At 42.9% G+C, this 24,678-nt stretch overlaps 1 long non-coding RNA gene across 1 annotated transcript in view; it reads left to right on the forward strand.

The window, feature by feature from the left end:
• Nucleotides 1-226: 226 nt before the first annotated feature.
• Nucleotides 227-24,678, forward strand: part of LOC117355645 — a 35,901-nt gene continuing 11,449 nt past the window's right edge. The window contains exon 1 of the long non-coding RNA XR_004538420.1: nt 227-295. This is a non-coding gene — a long non-coding RNA (uncharacterized LOC117355645). The remainder of the gene's footprint in view (nt 296-24,678) is intronic.

Raw genomic sequence — 24,678 nt, forward strand, 5'->3', positions numbered from 1 at the left:
TGGTAGATGTTACGCTTAGGCTACGAAAATGTGAAACAGACATGGTAAAAGTACCATTACATCACTATTTAATCAACATTCACATCAACAACTTTGAAAGTGTGAATGTTTTTGCAGTCTTTCAAAGAGCAGCGTTAAATTAACTTTATACAAAAATGTAATAAGTGCTATTGCAATTTTTTATAGTCTAATTACCTCATTTGCTGTTTTCCGGTTTTTGTTTTCTAGTCAGTGAGAGAAAACTAAGCTGTCTAGGGCTTGAACAAGTGCACTGAAGTCAAGTTGAATATCTGAGGTGGGTATGCAAAGAACAACTGACAGGTGATTGTCAGTTAGAATGGACCTGTATCTGGATTTATTAAAGTTCATCACTGAGAATGTTTGTTCACATATGTAGGTAGATCCAGAACGAACCAACATCTTTTGAACATGCCTTCTCGTGTGTGGAAAGTTTTCATCTGTTTAGAGAAGAATAAAAATTCAGCAGTGATACTGGCTTAAAATGCTCTTTAAAGTGCACTGCCAGTAGTGTATCAGACTGCAGGTTAATGAGTTTGAGCTGAACATCACTGGGCACATTATCCGCAATGCAAGTGAAGGGAGAAGAAATCATGTGCATTTCACTCTTGGAATGCACCTTCACTATTGTGCATTTTCACGATTGTGTTCAGTCTTGGAGGCCGTATCTGGTGAAGGATATAAAAAGACTTGAAGCAGTGCAAGGTGACAAAAATGATAAGGGGTTTGAACAAAAAGAAGTATGAGAAGAGACTGGAATACCTAAATATGTATACTCGGGAGGCGAGGAGGGACAGGGGAGATATAATACAGACGTTTAAATATTTGAAAGGTATTAATATAGAACCAAATATTTTCCAGAGAAGAGAAAATGGTAAAACTAGAGGGCATAATTTGAGGTTGTGGGGAGGAAGACTCAAGAACAATGTTAGGAAATTATTTTTCATGGAGAGGGTGGTAGATGCCTGAAATGCCCTCCCAAGGGAAGTGGTGGAAAGGAAAACAGTGATGGAATTAAAAAAAAAAAGCGTGGGATAAACATAGAGGATCTCTAATTAGAAAACAAAGATTGTAAATTAAAAAGTTAAGACTGGTACTGGACAGACTTGCATGGTCTGTGTCCAATATGTGGTGATTTGGTGTAGGATGGACTGGGGAGGGCATTAATGGGAACTCCACTAAATTGGAACATGAGGATGTTACTGGCCAGACTTTATGGCAGATATCCTGCAAACAGGATGGTTGGATAGGCTGGAGTGAGCTTGGATGGCAACTTCAGCATTTGGAACCTAGGACAATATTAGGTGGACTTTATAGTCTCTGACCCAGAAATATCAAAGAAGAGACAAGTTAATTTAATCATGAATTTTTAATGGATATATCATGAATGAATGGGTATATCATGAATTTTTAATGGCTATATTAGGTCTTTATCTGCCATCATTTACTAAGTTACTATGACTGTTATGAAGTCTTCAAATCACCTTGTAAACTCACCAGACAGATCGTCTCTCACAGATGATCACCTGTCAGCTGTCGAGCAGAATTGAGTTCAGCCTATTGGTCCGGCTCTCCAAAACAGCCTCAGTTTCTCATGCGGCCCTTTGGGAAAATTAATTGCCCACTCCTGATCTATTCCACAATTCATGATCACATCATCCCTCAACTTCAAGTAGAACACTGACTTCCTGTCTCTTCATACATCAAATTAAAAATTATGACTATTGTTTTTAAAGTCAGTAGAACATTTGCTGTCCGCAGTAAGTACATCTTGGTGTTAATGTGTTTACAACTTCTAGTACTTTAGTGCAACAGGGTTTTACCTTGTGAGATTTTTAATCTTATTTTTGTTTGTTCGGTGAAATGGGTCCCCATTGGGCTAATAAAGATGCTATTGTGAATGCGCAACCAGTCACTTGAAAGATAAGTGCGAGTGTTGTTTGATTTTTTCACATTTATTTTGCACAAAAGAACACTAGTTAAATTCTGACAGAGAGGTTTGAGTTTGATAAAAGAAAAGCTTGACCTGCTTAAAACTGATGGTCTTCATTGACGCAAATCAGTGCAGGTATACTGAGATCTCTTCCTCTCATTAGTAGTGTAGCTATTGAAGTTGCATTTCAAAACCTTCTTTGTTGTTTTTCATATGAAAATTTTTGAGGTTTTCATCCATTGTTGGTGATTTATTGTTTTTAAAGGCCATCTTTGTACCGCATCAGATTACATCAGCCACCTGCTCACACTTTAATCCCCTCTTAGGACCCTCCATTTCACAAACACAACTCTTCTTTCTGTCCCACCTCCCTCGTTAATTTGCCTTGATATCACTCATGCAACCAATCATAGTTACACAGGTCCAAAACTGTGGAACTCCCATCCAGTACAACTACATCTGTAGTCTTCTTACACTCAGTTTGAAGCTGCCCTGAAAACCTATCTTGTTACCTAGACCTTTGCTAATATTCAACCTTCTCTCCCCACCATTCCCCAATCCTTCCTTCAGTGGCGTACCTAGCATATGTGACACCCGGGGCCCATCATTTTTTGACACCCCCCAATCTGTATGAAAAACATGATTTTTAGTAACAATTCACACGTCACACAAGAGTTTACCTAGGAAAAGGCAACATCTTACATACTACAATGAACAGTACATCAGTATACCCATTGTAAAACTAAACAAACCAGACTAGTAGAGACCAATCCTACACAGTCAATCCTAACAGAAAACCATGTCTTTTCAAACACACAGAACACTGAAAACACCTTTGCCTAGTATGGAATATGAAATCACAAACTAACCCATCCCCCTTTTACAAAACTGTAGTGTTGTTTTTAGCCACGGTGATAACAGCTCAAATACCAACGCTAGAAAACTCTCTACAGTTTTGTAAATGGGGAGATAGAATAAAAATACATAGATAAAGGTTAAACTGAAGCACCAAGAAGCTGAACTCTGCATACAATGCAACACCCCTAAAGCAAAAATAAATAAATAAATATAATTTTTTCTACCTCATCTTCTTGTCACTCTCTTCCTTTTATCCACTGTCTACCTTCTTTCTGCCCCTTCTATATGGCATCTTCTCTCCTTCTATTCCCCTTCCAGAAACTTAAATGCCTCCCCCTTCCATCTCTCTCTTCATCACCATTGGTCTGGCATCCATCTTCTTCCCTTCCCTCCTCCAATGGTCTGGCATTTCACTCTCTCCTCTCCCTTCCCCCCATTTCCATCAGCATCTGCCCCCTTTCTCTCCCTCCACCATGCTTCCATACTACCCTGACCCCCTTTCTCACCTCCAAACCCTTCCATACCACCCTGACCCCCTTTCTCTCCCTTCACCACCCTTCCATACCACCCTGACCCCCTTTTTCTCCTTCCACCCCCTGCTATGCTCCTTTCTCTCTCCATCCAAATAGCAAGGTACCGCGATGACTACTTCTGCTGCCTCTCCTCTGGAAGAGGTAAGTGACATCGGAAGGGGTTGGGCTGGCAGACTCAGGGAGTTGCGTCAAGGTCCCACGATGACTGTGGCTGCTGGTCCAACCCTCTCTGATGTCACTTACCTCTTCCAGAGCAGAGGCGGTTGACGCAGTCATCGCGGGACCTTCCTGCACCTCAGTGCGGCTACCGACTCTGCTCTGGAATAAGTATGGCAGCCGCGCTGAGGTGCCATTTAGAGCAGCATGGGAGGTTCTGGACCCGGCCGGCTGTGTACTCTCTTGGAGCGTGCACCCGGGGCGGATCACCCCCCCCTTCCTCCGCCTTTCTCCCCCTTGGGATACCACTGCCTTCCTTTCCTTCTCACTATTTATTCTGAAGTTTTATTCTTTTCATTACTTCTGACCTTTAGTCACTAGTGATGCAATGTTTGATTGTAAACTGCAGAGAAACCAAACTTGGCTCTTGCGGTATGTTACACTCTATGTACAAATTATTTAATTAGAAAAGCAGGCTTTGCATGTGGAAAAAGTATAAAATTATTCCCTTCCCCCCACAGACTGTCTTGGCAGTGCATGAATATAGATGGACATCTGAGGGAACTAGATCAAGATCACCAGTTAATTTCACATTGGCCATTTAATGATTTTTGGAGACATCTAAGCTGAGATAAATTTGAACCAGTGACTTAGAGATGAAAAGCTTCTGGACCTCTAGGTGTCAGAAGTATATCAGAGTTGGAATACAGGTAAATGTAGGTTAGAAGGACATTTCCTGGTAGACTTTTGCTTTTATGATTGGTACAAACCCCACAGACAAAAATGCCTACAATATTTACATCAGTATTTCAGTTTTTCTGTATAGATCACATTATTTTCTTTGCTTTTACATTACACACCACACTTCCTTCACTGCTCTAATACACTGCTTATGGTGATAAAATCTGCTTAGCCTAGAATGCTCAAGATTAAATGTTTATAATGTCCTGCATAATAGCTGACTGAATGAATTCTGGAAAAAAAGCAAATCCTGAAGATAGACATTTTTTGAATCATGCCTAGCTGTGCATTGTATTGTATGTGAAATAGGCCAATGCCAAGTAAATGGTTTTTTTTTCTCACTATTTAAACCAGTCAACTTTCAGAATATTAAAAGGAATGCAAAAGACTTTGCTTTGCAGAGGGAGAGCAGTAGACATCTGGAACAAAGTAAAGTGGAGGTGACAGAAAGTAAACAAGCCTGTGAGAGACCTTAGTGGGAGGGGGAGGAATGAAGAAAGGAGACAAGAGATCAAATAGGATCAATGGCAATATAGTGAAAGGGTGCAAATAGGCAAATTCGGTAGATCATGTGCTCTTTATCTGCTGACAATTTTTTTATTGTTCTCTGTTTTTATGACATCACTAAAATAAGAACTTAATTTGAAAGAATAATTTATAAAAAAAAACAACAAAAAAAAGCATAGGTACTTGGAATTATAGTGTGCTTGTGATATAACACTGATCAATATGTACTTGGTGTCCATTTAGCTAAGTAAATGAAGCCTATCTATATCAGTGTAATGGAAAGTACAAAGAGTGAATGCATGAATGACTTTCTTAATCCTGCTCACCTGAAAATCAATAAAGTAAATGGAGAACAGGAAGAGCTGATCTCAAGCTCAAGTCTGAGAATTTTAGGATAAATTCTATTCCCATCAATTATTATGAACACCATTAAACCAACCTACAGAGAATATAGTGTGTCCAGATAACCTAAACAAGATAAAGAGGATCTAAAGATGTGTGGAGCAATGACGACATGTCCATCTCCATGGCCTCAGCCACTTCTTCTTCTGCTGCTTGATACATTTTGTTCATACGAGTAGGAAAGTTCTCTGAAGCAGAGGAAAGGGTTTCCTATGGCAAGAAGTCCTGGATATATCAAAGGCCCAGAAGGTGGTAGGGAGAATACAGGATCTCCAGAAATGTAATAAAGCAAGCCAGTGGAGTTTCATTCTTTTTTTTATGCTTATGTCATGAAAAGGAGCATGTATCAAACAGAAGGAAGAGCTTTGAAACTCACTGTCATTATATACAAATTAGGGTTTGGGACAATGATTGCTTTATTGGCTCACTTTGTACATGCCAGTTTATTTTTTAATACGTGGTCAAGTAGATCAGTGGTTCCCAACCCTGTTCTGGAGGACAACCAGGCCAGTCGGGTTTTGGGGATAGTCCTAATGAATATGCATGGAGCAGATTTGCATGCCTGTCACCTCCATTATATGCAAATCTCTCTCATACATATTCATTAGGGCTATCCCCAAATCCCGACTGGCCTGGTGGTCCTCCAGGGCAGGGTTGGGAGTCACTGAAGTAGATAACATAGTAATACAGTCGATGATGGCAGATAACGACCTATATGGTACACCCAATCTGCCCAAAAAGATAGTCATAGCATAAGTATATGATACTAAGTAAGCATATATGATCTTGATTTGTCCTTGTCCTGTAGAAGCCTGCCTGATTCTAACCTTGTTTTCCAACTACTGAACCTGTCATCGGGATGGGGATGGGGACTTGCAGGGATGGGGCGGAGACAGGGATGGAGCTCGTGGGGATGGAGACAATATTTTCCCCCACATCATTCTCTAGTATTTATGTTACTAATTGCCCTTGCCTTTTTTGTAGAATTTGATGTTATAAGTCACCCAGAAGGACGCAGGATAGTATAATTTTAATAATCCTGCCCTTGGTGCAGGATAGTATAATTTTAATAAACTTGATAATTTGGATAGCACAAAACTGCAAGGGGGCATTCATAGGGGAGGTTTATGGGTGGGGCAATGGTGAGTCCCACAATTCTGCATGTAACATAGAATATTATAAGCTATGTGCTAAAATGCCACATTTAAATATTGACATTTACACCTTTGCCTTTTTCCATGGCTTAAGTGATAGCGCCTAAATGTTGGCATGAAAATGCCAAGGTACACTCTATTCTATAATGGAATCTGTGTGCCCAGGTAGTGTTATAAAATTAATACTCAGTGCTCAGCATTTTGGCATCCAAATCTGGGTGACCTTTATAAAATTGTCCCCCATCTGTATAGCTCCACAGAAAAGTCTTAGATAGGGCACTTTAGAGGCCAGCCAAAACCAAATCTGTGGCTGAAATTTGTCACTCATTTTTGGATGAAGCTGAAACCAGAACTGATAGGCCGGCCAGCCCCCCTGCATGGAACAAGCCTTCATTCCCTACCACTCCCCCCATGCACATAACGAGCTCCCTCATTCCCCCATCTACACACAGAGCCAGCCTTCCTCACCTACCCCGGGCCTACTGTCCATCCCTGGTGGTCTTAGTAAGTGGTTGGGCAGCAGCAATGTTCATCCACTCCCGCCCATGTCCTCTCAAATGCTGGAATTGTGGCAACCATTTTAAGACTGAAGCCAGCATGGAAATCAAAACCAAAATTGATTTGGGTGACCTCTAAGAGCATTCACTCATATAAGGGCTGGTGTTCATAATAATTGAATATTGGATCAATTGTGTTATTCATTAAAATGTTGCCTGTTAAATATAATTTAATGCATAAAGCTCTGAATGGCATTTAAGGCTTTGTACTCAGGAAAACCCAACTACAGTAGACTCTCAGCTATCTGGTACTAATGAGGATTGGTGGATGCCGGATAACTTGTGTTTTTTTTTTCTGCTTGCTTGAGAGTTAGTGTAAAAAAATTCTGTAGCAGCAGGCAGCCATTCCTGACAATACCCCTCCCTCCCTCCTTCTAGCCTCCGAAGCAGCAGAGCCAGTCCTGACAACTCCCCTCCCTTCCTCCAGGCCTGAGGAAGCAGCAGTAGCTGATCCTGCCAAACACCCTTCCCCTCCCTCGGCCCCGAAGCAGCAGCATCAGCCAATCCTGACAACCCCATCCCTCCTTTACCGAGGCAGTAGCAGAAGCCAGTGAACAGAAGATGCACCATAAACAGAATGCTTCCAGCCAGCTCTAGCAGGGCCTTTCTTCAGCCATGTCAGAAGTAACATGACAGAGGAAAGGCCCTGCTGGGGTTGGCCAGAAGCAGCCTATTTATAGTGCTTCTTCTGTTCACCAGCTGCTGCTGCTGCCTCGGTAAGGGAGGGTTGTCAAGAACAGCTGACGCTGCTGCATTGGGGACGAGGGAGGGAGGGGGTTTGTCAGGATTGGTTGCGACTGCTGCTTCAGGAGCGGGAGGGAGGGAGACTTGTGGCTGCCTGCTGCTTCGGGGGCTGGAGGGAGGAGATTGTTTTGAGAAGCGTGGAAGACATTTATTTTTATGACCAGCAATTTTTTTGCCGGTTGGTTGAGAGTGTTGATTAATTGAATGCCAGTTAGCAGAGATTCTACTGCACTTAGTTAATCTTTTGGTTCCTTACAGACCTACCACATCATTACATTCATCAACAGATCATCAAATAGCGTTACCTTTGGTTGACATGTCAAAATCCGTATGCACCAGACATTCCGCTTTTGTCCCAACTCTTCTGAAGACCTATCTTTTTGACCAAGCTTTCCCAATGGATACTTAATTTTGTGGGGTTCCCCATCGATTTCATGGCAGCAGGATTGAATGATTGCATGTTTCATATGGGTGTGTCTCGTATGTGGATATACATTTCTCAAGTGAGGTGTGTCTTTGCCACTATGCTTGTCAATTGTGTTGTCTTTTGTCTTCTTTTCCTGCTTTTACTCTTATAAAATTGTTGTTCCTTTCCATATTTTTATTGTGTAAACCACTTGCGGTTTATAAATTCGAATAAACATAAACATATCATTTAGGAAATTCAGATTTATATGTAAACTATTCAAAAGAGAGGGAAGTGCTGCTTGTGAAAGACCATTGCATAGAGACAGATTCTTGGAGCAGTCGTCATACCAGAAAAGTTTCAAGAACAGAGCAGATTGCATTAAGCAGCATTAATATTGCTAAATCATGAATCAATCAAAACTGGGACTGGATAGAGTTTGTTTTCTAATAAATATGCCATTGGTTTACATTTTTCTAAATTACAAAACAAACTTGGAAGTTTAAAAGTGAATGGAGAAGCTTCCCTCGTAGAAAAAAATATTGATACAGCTTGCCATTTATTTATTTAAATGTACCTGCCTCATATATTGTTGTTACACTTAACAGGCACAATTAAAACAGATACTCCATTTATAAAAATCTTCAGGCATAATGCAATTTACACTAATTACCGTATAGCATTGTTATCTTCTATTAGCTGCTTCTGTTCCCCTCTTACTTTGCTGAACCGTTGGGCCATAGCTTGTAAGCATGTTATAAATCTTTGTTAAATCATGACAATGATATACAGTAAGAAGATTACCTCTAAGGAAATGAGACTGCCATACAGCTTCTGCTGATGCTTCTACCCTAGCTACTGGAGCACATCTTAATGTTTTTATCAATGTGAAGACACTGATTCAAGATCTTTTATGTGACTGCAAATGGGATGATATCCACATGGATCAGGATCAGAATTTTCCAGCAAACACTCTAAATACAGAACTGCTAAGAGCTGGAATCAGTTCCTGTGTGTCTATGAGGGGCTGCTGAAAAGTTCTCAGCCCAACCAAGAAGAGAATGATATGGAGTTATGAATCGTACATGTTATACCACACTTTTCATTTCATTTATATCATATCATTGAAACGAAAAGTGTCAAGAAAAGGGTGGAATAACCTGTAAATTTCATGGCTTCACATCATTCTCATCCTGGCTGGGCTGAGAACTTTTTAGTGGCCCCTCATAATATTAGAGAGAACTTCATCTTGCAGTATTAAGGAGTGTCAGTATTGGAGATGTCATCATTTTAAAAAGCCCAAGTGAAAAATATGGTATAATTTCAAGTGGAAAATCAACAACTAGCTTTAAATTTTTTATGTTATTTACCCATCTTGAATTTCTAGGAAATTATGCAAAAATATACAAATTACTGAAATATGTTTATATGCTCTGTTAGTTTTTATATGTTTTTATTGCATATTTTGTGTCTCAATTTAAAAGGGATGGGGCTACTTCCCTATGAGGAAAGGCTACAGTGGCTAGAGCTCCAGCTTGGAGAAGAGATGGCTCAGGAGAGATATGATAGAGGTCTATAAAATATTGAGTGGAGTGGGTAGATGTGAATTGCTTGTTTACTGTTTCCAAATATACTAGGAATAGGGGGCATTCAATAAAGCTACTACCGTATTTTCTCGCATATAACGCGCGCGTTATACGTGGTTTTTACGTACCGCGCATAACCTTGCGCGTTATACGCGTGAGCGCGTTGTACAAAATATTTTTTACATAGTTCCCCCCCGACGTCCGATTCACCCCCCCCAGGACCGCTCGCACCCCCACCCCGAAGGACCGCTCGCACGCACCCACACCCCCATCCCCACCCCGAAGGACCGCTCGCACGCACTCCCACTCGCACCCGCACCCCCACCCTGAAGGACCGCTCGCACCCCCACAGCCTCCCGACCCCCCCCATCATGTAGAAGCTCCTACCGGTGTCCTGCTGCTTCCTCTTAGCGGTCCCGACACCCGACATGATTGGGGCAAGAGGGATCTCAAGCCCTCTTGCCCCGCCGACTCCCCAACTCCCCGACAATATCGGGCCAGGAGGGAGCCCAAATCCTCCTGGCCCTGGCAACCCCCCCCCCCCGCTAGTTGTTCGGGCCAGTTGTTCGGAGCCCAAACCCTCCTGGCCACGGTGACCCCCTACCCCCACCCCGCACTACATTACGGGCAGGAGGGAACCCAGGCCCTCCTGCCCTCGACGCAAACCCCCCTCCCCCCAACGACCGCCACCCCAAGAACCTCCGACCGCCCCCCCAGCCGACCCGTGCCGACCCCCACGACACCCCCCACCCCCCTTCCCCGTACCTTTGTGTAGTTTGCCGGACAGACGGGAGTCAAACTTGCCTGTCCGGCAGGCAGCCAACAACGGAATGAGGCTGGATTGGCCCATCCGTCCCAAAGCTCTGCCTACTGGTGGGGCCTAAAACGCCTGGGCCAATCAGAATAGGCCCGGGAGTCTTAGGTCCCAACTGGGGGCGGGGCCTGAGGCACATGGGCCCAACCCAACCATGTGCCCAAGGCCTCGCCCCCAGGAGGGACCTAAGGCTCCCGGGCCTATTCTGATTGGCCCAGGCGCCTTAGGCCCCACCAGTAGGCGGAACTTTGGGACGGATGGGCCAATCCTGCCTCATTCCGTTGTTGGCTGCCTGCCGGACAGGCGGGTTTGGCTCCCGTCTGTCCTGCCAACTACACAAAGGTATGGGGAAGGGGGGTGGGGTTTCGTGGGGGTCGGCCAGGGGGGTCGCGGGTCAGCTGGGGGGGCTGTCGGAGGTTCTTGGGGGGGCGGTCATTGGGGGGAGGGGGGTTTGCGTCGAGGGCAGGAGGGCCTGGGATCCCTCCTGCCCGTAATGTAGTGCGGAGTGGGGGTAGGGGGTCACCGTGGCCAGGAGGGTTTGGGCTCGCTCCTGGCCCGAACAACTAGTGGGGGGGGGTCGCCAGGGCCAGGAGGACTTGGGCTCTCTCCTGGCCCGATATTGTCGGGGAGTTGGGGAGTCGGCGGGGCAAGAGGGCTTGAGCTCCCTCTTGCCCCAATCGTGTCGGGGGTGCCGCGGTTGGCTGGGGCAAGAGGGCTTGAGCTCCCTCTTGCCCCGATCATGTCGGGGAGTCGGGACCGCCAAGAGGAAGCAGCAGGACACTGGTAGGAGCTTCTACATGGTGGGGGGGGGTCGAGAGGCTGTGGGGGTGCGAGCGGTCCTTCAGGGTGTGGTGCGGGTGCGGGTGGGAGTGCATGCGAGCGGTCCTTCGGGGTGGGGGTGCGCATGTGTGCGAGCGGTCTTTCGGGGTGGGGGTGCGAGCGGTCCTGCGGGGGGGGGTGAATCGGACGTCGGGGGGGCATCAGGCTTTCAGGGTGGGGACAGGACTTCAAGGGGGAGAGGAGAGTCGGGGCGGGTGAAAGGAGAGTCGGGGTGGCCAGAGGAGAGTTGGGGCGGGCGAAAGGAGAGTCGGGCGGTGACGGGAGAGTTGGGCAGCATGCGCGGTATACGGGTGTGCGCGGTATATAAAAATTTCTGTACATAAATTTGTGTTTTTTGCACGCTATACCCGTGTGCGCGTTTTACACGGGTGCGCATTATCTACGTGAAAATACGGTAAGTGGTAGATTTAAAATAAGCCAGCTTTACTCATTGCTGGAATTCATTGCTGGAGAAAATGGTGAAATCATTTAGCTTAGCAGGGTTTTAAAAATATTTGGATAATTTCCTAAAAGAGAAGTCCATATGCCATTATTGAGATAGATTGGGGTAATCCACTGCTTAATCCTAGGATAAACAGAATAAAATCTGTTTTACTACTTGGGATTTAACTAGGTACTTGGGACCTGGGTTGGTTACTGGAGTAGAGTGTGGAGAATGGAGCAGTGGTTAGAGCTACAGCCTCAGCACTCTGAGGTTGTGGGTTCAAACCCCACACTGTTTCTTGTGACCCTGGGCAAGTCATTTAATCCTCCACTGCCCCAGGTACATTAGACAGATTGTGAGCTCACCAGGACAGATAGAAAATATGCATGAAGTATCTGTATGTAAGCCACTTTGAGTATGGTTGTAATACTACAAAAAGGCAGTATACAAGTCCCAATCCCTTTCCCTTCTGTTGGAAACAGGATACTGGACTTGATGGACTTTCTAATCTAAGACTTAGGGCTCCTTTTACTAAGCTGCGTGAGGGCATTAATGCGCAGAATAGCACACACTACAATGCCACATGTGCTAGATGCATTGAGCTGGTGTTAGTTCTAGCCACGTAGCACGGGGTTAGCACGCGCTAATCTGCAGTGTGCGCTAAAAATGCTAGCACATCTTAGTAAAAGGAACCCTTAGATTTATATACCACATCATCTCCTAAAAAGGAGCTCAATTTGGTTAACAAAATAAACATCAGAAAAGACAGATTTTTAAAATTTGAATAAACTAAAATTATTAGTCAAAGATTTCCTGTTATCTACTAGATAAGATTCCCTACTGACTGATGAACAAAATTATTTGTTTTCCTTGAGACAGTTGTCTAAATACTGTTGAAATAATAATGCTTTCATAGATTTACAAAAGGACTGAAGGGAAACAAGAGTTCTAATAGTAGATAGAATTTCATTCCAGATCTCTGTGAATATATATATAAGATTGAACGATCTTACCAGTTGACTTTATTCCCTTAATCGATGGAAAAGAAAGTTTGTATTTGTGAATGTTTCTTGAGTCAACAGATCGTTGTACATTCAGATTTAGAGGTAATAGGGATGTAAATATACCATGCAGTTCTTATATCGGCCCTTTATAAATCCTGTTTGATAATGTCATGGGTACAATTTTCAATAGGAACATATGATAGTTTTGTGAAAATCTTATAATTAGAATGTAATAAGGAGATTGGTCTATAATTTGCACATACTTAGGGATCTTTCCCTTCTTTGGGTATGACAATAATCAAAACTTCATAGGAGAAATCAGGAAGTTTCCCCATTTCACGTTAGGAATCTATATTGGTACTGAAATAATACAAATATTGATATTTTTAAGGCATATATAAGTGCCAACTGTAAGGGAAAGCTGTAAATGCTGATGTTTGAGTAAGAGAATGGCACGGGGACAAATTTGTCCTGGTCCCCGAGGGAAATCATTTTCCTGTCCTGTCCCCACAAGTTCTTTTCCTGTCCCTGCCCCATTCCTGCCTCATCTGCACAAGCCTCAAACACTTTAAAATCATAAGTGTTTGAGGCTTCTGCAGTTAAGGCAGAACTTACAAGAATGGGGCAGGGACAGGGACAGCGACAAAACTCACAGGGGCGGGACGGGGAAATTGAGCTTCTGCGGGGACGGGGACAAATTTGTCCCTTTGTAATTTTCTAGTTTGAGTCCCCTCAATCATCTCTATGTTCACCTCCCCCATCATCCCCTGCATCAGGAGTATAAAATCAACTTTGCACACGGAAAGGAGCTAACATCCTAGGTGAATAAGCTTAAAAGTAAACAATCAACAGTGTAGTCAGCAGTTACACAGAATGCCATGTCAGGTCTGTTTTGGGCCAATAAATGCTGTTGTGGTATATTAGCTTTCCACTGTTTTGTGGGGCCCATGTGCCTAAGGCCCCACCCACAGGAAGAGCCTAAGGCTCCCGGGCCTATTCTGGTTGGCCCAGGCACCTCAAGCCCCACCTGTGGGTGGGGTTTAAGCCACCTGGGCCAATCTGGCCCCATTCCGGAGCAGGCTGGCCTGGCGGACGGGTGGGCTTGGCACCCGTCTGTCCGGCCAACATTGACAAGGTATGGAGGGTGGGATTGTGGGTAGGGGGGTCGTGGGGTCGGCAGGGGGGTCGTGGGTCAGCGGGGGGGGGGGCGATTGGGGGTTCGGAGGGGTGCGGTCGTGGGGGGGCGATTCGAGGGCAGGAGGGCCTGGGATCCTTCCTGCCCGTATTTTAGTGGGGGTGGGGGGTCCACCTTGGCAGGAGGGGTTGGGCTCCCTCCTGCCTGATCTTGTAGGGGGTGGGGGTCGCGTGGCCAGGAGGGCTTGGGCTCCCTCCTGGCCCCATCGGACTTGGGGGCGGGGATTAGAGATCGCGGGGCAGGAGGGCTTGGGCTCCCTCCTGTCCTGATAGTGTATGTGTATGGGGGGGGGGTGATGTATCGCGGCAGGAGAGATTGGCCATCTCCCCTGTCGCAATGCGATCACTCCTCTACCTGAACTGCCACAACCCGCGGCAGGAGAGATTGGGCATCTCTCCTGCCATGGGTTGCGGCAGTTCGGGTAAAGGGGTGATCGCATTGCGGTATGTGAGATGAGGCATCTCTTCTACCGCAATGGTTGCGGTGTGTGTGTGTGTGGGGGGGGGTAGGTTGCCGGGACACTGAACTGATCGCACCAGCCACGATCAGCTCAGCGGCTCCTTTTCGGCACTTATACCTGTTTTGACTTATCATGCTACTGGGTTACATGATAAGCATGATAAGCTAAGTATATAACTTATTTGGAGAAACATGAAGAACATGAGCATGTAACCCAGTAGCATGATAAGCTAAGTATATAACTTATTTTGAACATTTTTAAATAGAATAATCTCAAGGAAACTTCTAAAAAGAGCACGGTGGATAAAAAAGTTTAAAAGTTTACTTAAATAATTGCAAAAAAAGATTGTGAGCCTATGAGGAATGAAAACACCGGTATTCCTACCGATATTGAACACTACTAAGGGTGGAGGAGGTGTACCTGAGGCCACATTTTGTTACATTTCAAATATATGAGAGTATGTTTAACAATTTGTAATTCTACGGAGGGGAACGCTGGATATTTTGGAGGTTGGGTAAAGTATTGGAGAGTTGTGTTATATGATTCCCAACCATAAATGAAACAGATTTAAATAGTGCCATCTTTAATGTGAGTGTATAAAAAAATTTAAAGCATGATTTTTATTTGCATTCATGATCTACATATCAGTTGGTGGGGGTGGGGGATAATTTTGAATCTTTTCTTTCTTTGTTCTTTATTTAAATGCACTTTAGGCTATTCAACTTTTACCACACCTCTCTCTACTGGGATGTTCTAAAGTTGGCATTTTGCCAGTATCTTTCACTCTGAGCCATGTGTTCCTGGCTGAATGTCATCTTTCTTCCAAGATCTAGCTTTCTTTCCTTTTTAAACCCTACTGGCAGAGGCCCAGTTCTAATTTGATTAAAGTTAACCCTTTCTTTTGGAATAGGCTCACCCTATCCAAAATGTTATCTAGCTTCTAACAAGTTTAAAACCCCCTACACCAATGTCTCATCTAGAGAATGAGAAGTTGAAGCATATCCTATTTCTGGAGTCTTGTGCCTTGAATATTAAATGTTCCTGAGAATGAAAATGAAAATGTAATAATATAAATGCCATAGATCACATAGAGCAGGACTTGCCCAAAAAATGAGCTAAAGGGGTGTGACGCTGGACCATATGTTTTGCTTCTGTCTGGGAGTGCTGATTTTCTGGCAAGATCTAATTGACTTTGTTGTTCGTCTGTGGAAGGAGACCTTTATAGTGTACTCTGGAACTTTTTATGTAGCAAGTATGATATAACCAAACTGATTCCTAAAGGTGTGAGACTTTTTGGAATGTGCTATTGTATTGGCCCATAAAGCAATGCTTTGATTTGGCTTTCAACTGCTCCACCTAAGGTGCAGCTGTGGAGGCAGATGACGATGCTTTTACTAATGCAGCGTCTAGATGTCCCCGACTTCAACTTGCCAATGGGCATACCATTTCAGAGCATGTGGGACCAATACTAGCATACTCTTTCTCCAAGAGCACGTGCTAGAGTCCTGAATTTAGCCGTACAGCGAAAGATTAGAGAAACTGGGCCTCTTCTCCCTTGAACAGAGGAGATTGAGAGGGGATCAAAACATTCAAGGTACTGAAGGGGATAGACTTAGTAGATAAGGACAGGTTGTTCACCCTCTCCAAGGTGGGGAGAACGAGAGGGCACTCTTTAAAGTTGAAAGGGGATAGATTCCGTACAAACGTAAGGAAGTTCTTCTTCACCCAGAGAGTGGTGGAAAACTGGAATGCTCTCCCAGAGGCTGTCATAGGGGAAAACACCCTCCAGGGATTCAAGACAAAGTTAGACAAGTTCCTGCTGAACAAGAGCATGCACTGGTAGGGCTAGTCTCAGTTAGGGCGCTGGTCTTTGACCAAAAAGGTCGCCGTGTGAGCAGACTGCTGGGCATGATGGACCACTGGTCTGACCCAGCAGCAGCATTTCTTATGTTCTTATTATGATGAGTGTCTATGATGCCTCATATATGGTATGGGGTGGGGGTTATTTTACTATTAAACAAACTAAATGGACAGCTTTGGGTTACATGTTCCCTGGAACTGGTTGGTCCTGTTTATTCATTTATAGTATGTTCCTGGAGTGCTAATGCATTGTTTGTCCTTTAAGAATTTAGAATAATTAATTTACCCCCTCTTTTACTAAGGCTAGCCAATTTAATGTGTGTTAAATGCTAATGCGTCCATAGAATATAATGGACGCATTAGCATTTAGCGTGCGCTAAATCAGCTAGTGCGCCTTAGTAAAAGGACCCCTTTAGAATAATTAATCAAGATGCTCCTTTTCTATTGCTCAACCAACTACCATATATACTCAAATATAAGTCAATCTGAATATAAGTCAAGACTCCCATTTTTCCCCCCAAAAAGGAGGAAAATGGTTGACTCGAATATAAGATGGGGACTTAATATTCAAATGTCATGCCCTATATCCAGTGTCCTCTCCCTCACGCCCTCCCCTGCCAAGCTCTGCACTCAGCCCCCCTCCCTGCCAGGCTCTGCACCCAGCCACCTTCCCTCCCTGCCCCGCCAGGCTATACAGCCTGCCCCCCTCCATGCCACGCTATGCAGCCAGCCCACAACACTACTTGCCAGGCTCTGCACTGCACCCTGTTCCCTCTCCCTGCTAGTCACTGCACCATGTCCCCTCTCCCTGCTAGGCTCTGCACCCTGTCCCACCTTCTCTTCCACCTCTGGTGATCTAGTGGTAGGCCAGGCAGGGACAGGCGAGATCCCTCCCATCTCCTGTCCTGGCCTGGCTGATGTAAATAATTTTTTTACCCCCTCCCCTAACGTACCTTTTCTGCTAAACACCTCCTCCCCCCCGCCCTGTACCTTTTTAGTCATCCCTGGTGGTCCAGCGGTATATGGGCAGGATTGCACTCCTGACCTGCGTACCTCCTTCAAATCGCCAATCGGGGCTCGGGGCTCAGGGTGCACAGGCACGCAGGAGTGAGCTTCTTGAGTTCCCGCGCAGCCCTGCACCACTTGCAGAATGGTTGCTGCCAGGACCTGTGAGTCTCACGAGAACTGGCGGCAGCCATTCTGCTAGCGATGCAGGGCTGCGCGGGAACTCAAGAAGCTCACTCCTGCGTGCCTGTGCACCCTGAGCCCCGATTGTTGAGTCAAAGGAGGTGTGCAGGGCAGGAACGTGGTCCTGCCCATACACCGCTGGACCATCAGAGATAACTAAAAAGGTACCAGAGGGGGGTGTTTAGCATAAAAGGTATGCAGGGGGGGGAGGGGGAGAATTATTTGCATCGGCCAGGCCAGGACAGGAGACGGAAGGGATCTCTCCTGTCCCGGCCTATTAAAGGCCTGCATCAAGTCGGGGAGGGGGTGCAAGACCCCCATTTTTGGGCCATTTTTTTGGGCCCCAAAATCTCATCCTATATTCGGTATTCCTTTTATCCTTTACCCTCTTTGTTTTCACATTAATTGTTCTCCTATTCTATTATGAAATGTATTTCTCCCTCTTTTCCTTTTGCTCCTGATGCTTGTTTATTTTTTTTGTCCTTTTTGTACTTATCTGTCTAATTGTTTGTTTGAAATTTACTTTTACCCTATTTTATCATTTGTATATCGCTTAGGAAATAGATAAGCAATTTAATCAAATTGTAATAAAAACTTGAAACTTGAAGAAAAATGATTTAAAAAGCAACCCTGGAAGTTCTGGCTTCACTTTTCTGCCTGAAATCCAATATTCAATTTCTAGAATCTGGTTACCAACCTACCTAACTTGTGAGTACCCTTATGTACCAGTCCATCTGGCTTTGTCCCTGTGCCATTTAATATTCTATGCGGGTAATGCACAGGTAATGGTCCACCCAAAATTTTTTCTCTTCTGTCTTCTTAATTGGGATAAGAGAATATAAATTGAGGAATGTACTTTGGGTGGGTATAAAATAAAATACTGAAATAGCCTAATTCATTTTCATTTAAGGCAATTAAACATTGAAGAAACCCAGTTCTATTTATTTTAATGCAATTAAACTGTGAAATAACCCAGCTTGTTTTGGAAGGCAATTAAACATAGAAATAACAAACTCTATTTTAAGGAAATTGAACACTGAAATCTGGCAATTAAATCCAGAAATAACCTAAGGCAATTAAAGTCTTGAGCAATTTATCCCATAATCTGTTTCTCTCCTCCAAGATTTAAGTTACAAAATTTCCCAGCAAAACAATGCTCACAAATTCTTTTCACTCACCAGCAGAGAGAGCTTTTGATTTCAGTGCTCCTTATTGTTGTTCAAAATACTAGGTTAATGTACTTGAGTAAAAGCAAAAATAAATGTGTATTTTAATACTTAAGTAAAAAAAAAGTATTGAAGAACACATTAAAATATTTACTTAAGTGAGAGTATAATAGTTATTGCGTAATATAATACCTTTTGTGTAAAAGTACCATAACTACAATGAATGGAACTTTTGTTAACGTTTTAATCCCAATAATTTTATTGCTCTTTAATTCAATCCACTTTTGCTTTTAGTAAAACTAAATTTTGAAAATGACTGTCACTCATGCGAGTGTGCTTGTGAGTCATTAAACCTGCACAGCTGAACAAGGTGTTCAACAACTGCACTGGCAGAAAGTGGATTACTCAGTCTGATAAAAAGTTCCTTCTAATCAGGCCAGGCTGCAATATTACTGATGTCTTCTGACTGGGTCTGCAGGTATTGATCAATGGAATCTCTGCCTGAAGCACTTGACTTTCGTAAAGCAAAGAATGCTTTTATTATCATTATTGTCATTATCATCTGCATTAGAAGTACCGTATTTTTCATTCTATAAAACGCACCCGTCCATAAGACGCACCCCCCTGAAGAGGAGGAAAAACCAAGGAAAAACAATTTCCTCCTCTACAGGGGGGTGCATCTGGTGCTGGGAAGCCCAAAGCAGCCTGCCTGCAGCTGAAGGAGCCTGCCCGCAGCCCACAGCCCGAAGCTGCCTGCAGTTCCCTGGTACCTTTTTAAAGTTGCGATGGTCCTGCACACTCTCCTGCTGGATGGCTGGCTTTGGTAGCAGAGCAGCACAACACAGGAGCGTGACCTTCCGTAAAGCCAAGAATGCTTTTATTATCATTATTGTCATTATCATCTTCATTGATGCAAGAACATTAAATGTGTGGGAGCCTTTCAGTCTTAAGGCCAGACAAGCAGACATCCTCTTTAAAGACTATCAATCCAGTGGACAGTCAACTTAATGTACATTTTTCCACGAGATGACAAACATTTTTTGTGGTAGAGACATACAGTACGAGGGGGGTGTTGAAAAGTTTTCAGCCCAACCAACCAACTTCCTAAATTCTGAGCGTCATTTTGCCACTGTAGCTGAAAAGAGGGTTGTCTTATTTTGTTAAGTGCCAATTGCAGAAACAGAATTCTTTGTTCTGACATTGTTTCAGTTCACTGATTCAACCATATTCATATCATTCTCGTCTTGGTTGGGCTGAGAACTTTTCAGCACCCCTTCGTATGTCTGTTCACCAAGAACTGCAACCAGTTTATCTCCACTTCAAAGTGACCCAACTCATCACTGTTCAACAAACACAGACATAGGTTCTATTCCCTGAACAGCAAAAATTAAGATAAATTGATCCACTGTTTGCAATAGGAAAATCCTGTTCCAAGTTTTGCTGTTTCATTTGATTTACCAAGAAATCATCATTTAAGTCTCTTACTTCCGCTTTTACTTTGTACCTTTTTTTTTTTAAGTTCCAATCTTTTTATTGATGTACCTTTTTTTAAATTCTTTATTCATTTTTAAAACTTTCAATAAGTGCAACATAAGATACAATCACTTTACACTTTAACATTACTTAATATTCCATCAAAAATTAATACACATCAAATATTCCTTCCCCTTATACTATCAATTGTATTTAAACATAAGAAAACATAACATATTCCTTTCCCCTCCCCACCCTGAACATGTATAAATAAAGGAAAAAACAATACTCATTCTGTACAGTATTTTGTTAATGGCTCCCAAACATCCCTAAATTTCCTACAATGCCCCTGTTGTATGGCAATTATTCATTTCATTTTAAAGATGTGGCACAACAAACTCCACCGAAAATGATAACTCAACCTATCCCAGTTTTTCCAATTTTTCATAATTTGTTGTATGGTAACCCCTGTCATAATAAGAAAAAGTGTATTATTATTAGAAGATATTTGGCTCTTATTGATATACCAAATAATACAGTATCATATGATAGTGCCACCAGATTTTCTAATAAATTATTTACTTGACCCCAAATGGATTTCCAAAGACTAAGTACCATTGGACAATAGAATAGCAAATGATCTAATGTCCCTGCTTCAAGATGGTAATGCCAGCATCTATTAGACTTAGAGCTATCTAATTTTTGTAAATGAACTGAGGTCCAAAATGCTCTATGTAATAAGAAAAACTATGTTTGTCTCACAGATGCAGACACCGTACATCTCATCCTCCAAGTCCATATTCGTGGCCATTGAGTCACAGAAATATACTGCTTAATCTCAATGCTCCAAATGTCCCTAAGACTATTTTTCGTTTTTTTAGACAAGAATTCAGAAATTTATTTATACCACCTGGTGGCCTGATGCCCTAAAAAATCTGTACCTTTAATTGGAAACACCAGGTGTCAATGAGTAAAAGTAGTAGAAATTGGTGAAATTATTACTTCAGTAAAAGTGCAAGTAACCAATACTTCCAATACTGTTTTACAAGTAAAAATGATAACACTTTTACTGAAGTACAGTAACCAATTATCTCTACCCTCCTTTTACTAAACAACGGCTTAGTAAAAGAAGGCCTATATCTACTTAGTTACTATACAACACTGATTCTCCCTCAGATAATATGATTTCAAATGCCAATGAGGCAAGGAAGAAAACAAAGTTGAGGACTGGAAGACTACACAGTCATGTCCTTTCATACCAACATCATCTTGCTTCCCTATCCAACTCCACCTCCCCCGCCTTTTATTGCATCTTTAGACAAATTATGTTTCATAATATGACAGCAGTATTCTCTTCAACGTGAAGGTCAAATAGATGCCTTTATGAAGCCTATTATATGTTAAATCATTTTTATTGGGTATCCGATATCTGAATAGTGTTGGTTTCATACAGATATCATACCCAGTAATTTACAATCATAAGAATATAATACAGATATCAGTACTTAGGGCACTGCCCTGTTGTTATTAATCTTGTCAAGAGGGTCTTTCATGGAGATATACCATACCATATTGTTTCTTATACCATACAATTGTCTACTGGGAATCATTGCAGCTTACATGAGATTAATAAGGTTTTAAACATGAACATTATGGATCATTGTGGTTTACATAAGATTTAAACAACAGCATCATGGATCATGCAGTATAGAGCTTCAGTCCTGGACTATAATGAGAATAGATGTGTTTTTAGTGCCTTCCTGAATGGAAGGTAGAAGGGTATCTGACATAAGCAGGTCGTGAGGAAGTTCCAAATTTTAGGACCTTGGAACTCAAAGGTGGACTCAAAGAGTGATTTCCTCTGGACTTGGCATGGGGAAGGAAGTGGAAGTTTGAAGAGCTGGGTTGTTCTTGACTTGTAGAAGGAGTGAGTGACCTGGATGGAGAACAAACATATACTGTAATTCCCAACAATGAACTTTGTCCACAAATTTCTGCACTCCCAACAAGCATGCCTAAGGCTTATTGGGGATGGACCGGAAAGGGGCAGGCCCGCCTCATTTCGACAAGGCAGGCCTGCCGGACAGTAGCAAGGTTATTGGGAAGTGGGGAAGATGGGGAGGTCGGCAGGGGAAGGTGTTAACACGGAGGGGTCCAGAGGGGGGACATCATCTAGCAGGAGGGGTTGGGCACCCTCCTGCCAGCGATCGTCAGGGGGATACAGGCGGCCGAGGCCGCTATATCTATCATGGCAGGGAGATCCATTGCTGTGATAAGTGTAGTGGCCACGTCTACTCTAACCCAGTTCTGTAACCAGCGTCTGTAACATGAGAAAAAATGACCATATTACAGAAGCATACATCAACTCACATTGGCTACCAATCCAAGAAAAAATACTATTTAAATTCTACTGTATGTTATTTAAAGCCTTAAACAGAGACAGCCCAACCTACCCGATCCAAACCACTTCAATCAGACATAGAAAAACAAACACCCCATTCACACACCCCTCGATCAAAAAAGTAAAACGGAAAAAACTATACGATGGCCTCCTGGTGACTCAAGCAGCTAAACTAGATAACCAAATCTCCAATCTACTGATAACGACACCAGACTACAAGACATTCAGAAAAGAAATAAAGAAAAATATTCCTCAAGAAATTCCTGAACAGGCCTAACTTCAGAAAAGAAATAAAACCTACATTCTTCAAGAAATTCCTGAAACAGCCCTAACTTCAAACTTACCGTCCTTCCCCCCTCCCTCTTCCCGCCACACAGAAACTACATAACCTATTCTTTACCTCTCTAGAAAGGACAAATGTTCTTCCATTGTAACCCTTCGTTTTTTATCTCTTTTGTAATCCGCCTTGAACCGCAAGGTAATGGCGGAATAGAAATCTCTAATGTAATGTAATGTAACATGGACATCAGTTACAGAATCGGTGTTAGAGAAGGCATGATTCTGTATAGGACACCCTTCCCGGGCGTCCTATACAGAATCCGGGCCAAAATATCCATAAAGTCATTTCTTGTTCTTTCTTTAAGACAATTTGGGAACAATTTATAACTTTGGCATTTTGATTCTACATGCTAAGAGCTGTAACAACTGCTTGGCACTGAGATTCAGTTAAAGAATACTAGCTGTTCTGTCTCCATATTCATGAAAGCAGAGTGCTTGTTTTTAGCTATGTAAGCAGAGTGTATTTCTTTAATATAAGCTCCCAGATTGTCAGGGATCCTCTGGGATAAGTCTCAGAACAGTAAAATCAGAAGACGCTTGACAACCCTCAGGGTTGAGAATTGAAGGTCAGGACAGTAAAAATCAGATAACAGAGCAGTACTTGCAGATAGCTGGATGCTTTCCTACCCATCCTCAGTAAAATTTGTAAGCATGACTTATATCAGGGGTCTCAAAGTCCCTCCTTGAGGGCCGCAATCCAGTCGGGTTTTCAGGATTTCCCCAATGAATATGCATGAGATCTATTTGTTTTCAATGCATATTCATTGGGGAAATCCTGAAAACCCGACTGGATTGCGGCCCTCAAGGAGGGACTTTGAGACCCCTGACTTATATGAACTGATTGAACTATAGAACCTCTGTGTAATTCTCAAGTAAAAGTTCCTCACACTAGAATAGCTATTGAAGCTGCAAGAATAATTCATAAGGCACATCTAGTGCAGGGTATATGTGAGCCCTAACCTCACAGTAAACATTGTTGCATTTTGAGCACAACATACAAGGAAGCATCTGTAAGAACTGTTTGTAAGAAGAAAAAAATGGGGTTATTTTTAATTCAGTGCATTGTAGAGAAGGTTGCTGATCCCAGTTTGTCACAGATGCATCCTGGCAGTGAGATGGATATGGGCTCAGTAACAAACATTTATACTCTTAAAATTCCAATGAAAACTATGAATTAGAAATTCAGAGATATTTCCTATTAAGAACATAAGAATAGCCTACTGGGTCAGATCAATTGTCCATCAAGCCCAGTAGCCCGTTCCCACAGTGGCCAATCCAGGTTGCTAGTACCTGGCCAAAACCCAAGGAGTAGCAATATTCCATGCTACCGATTCAGGACAAGCAGTGGCTTTTCCCATGTCTTTCTCAATAACAGACTATGGACTTTTCCTCCAGGAAATTGTCCAAACCTTTCTTAAAACCAGCTACACTATCCGCTCTTACCCAGTGGTATACCTAGCATATGTGACACCCGGGGCCCATCATTTTTTGACACCCCCCCCCCCATCTATATCAAAAATATGATTTTTAGTAACAATCCACATATCGCACAACAAGAGTGTACCTAGAAAAAGGCAGCATCTTAAACACTGCAGTGAGCACTAGAACACCAACACATACATTGTAAAACTAAACAAACCAGATCCCGCACAGTCAATTGATCCTGCAATCAATGCCAACTGAAAACTATGTCCTTTTCATACACACAGAACAGAGATACACCCTCGCCCAATATGGAATAATCACAAACTAAAAATAGAAATATGTAAACAAAAGTTAAACTGAACCGCCAAGAAACCAGACTCTGCATACAATACAACACCACAACACCACAAAAACAGTGACACATGTCCCCTAATACTATGCAAAATATAAAGACAGTAGATGTAAATTTGAAAAAACTAATACATAACAATCAC

The sequence above is a fragment of the Geotrypetes seraphini genome, chromosome 2, assembly GCF_902459505.1.
Source record: "Geotrypetes seraphini chromosome 2, aGeoSer1.1, whole genome shotgun sequence".
NCBI lineage: Eukaryota > Metazoa > Chordata > Amphibia > Gymnophiona > Dermophiidae > Geotrypetes > Geotrypetes seraphini.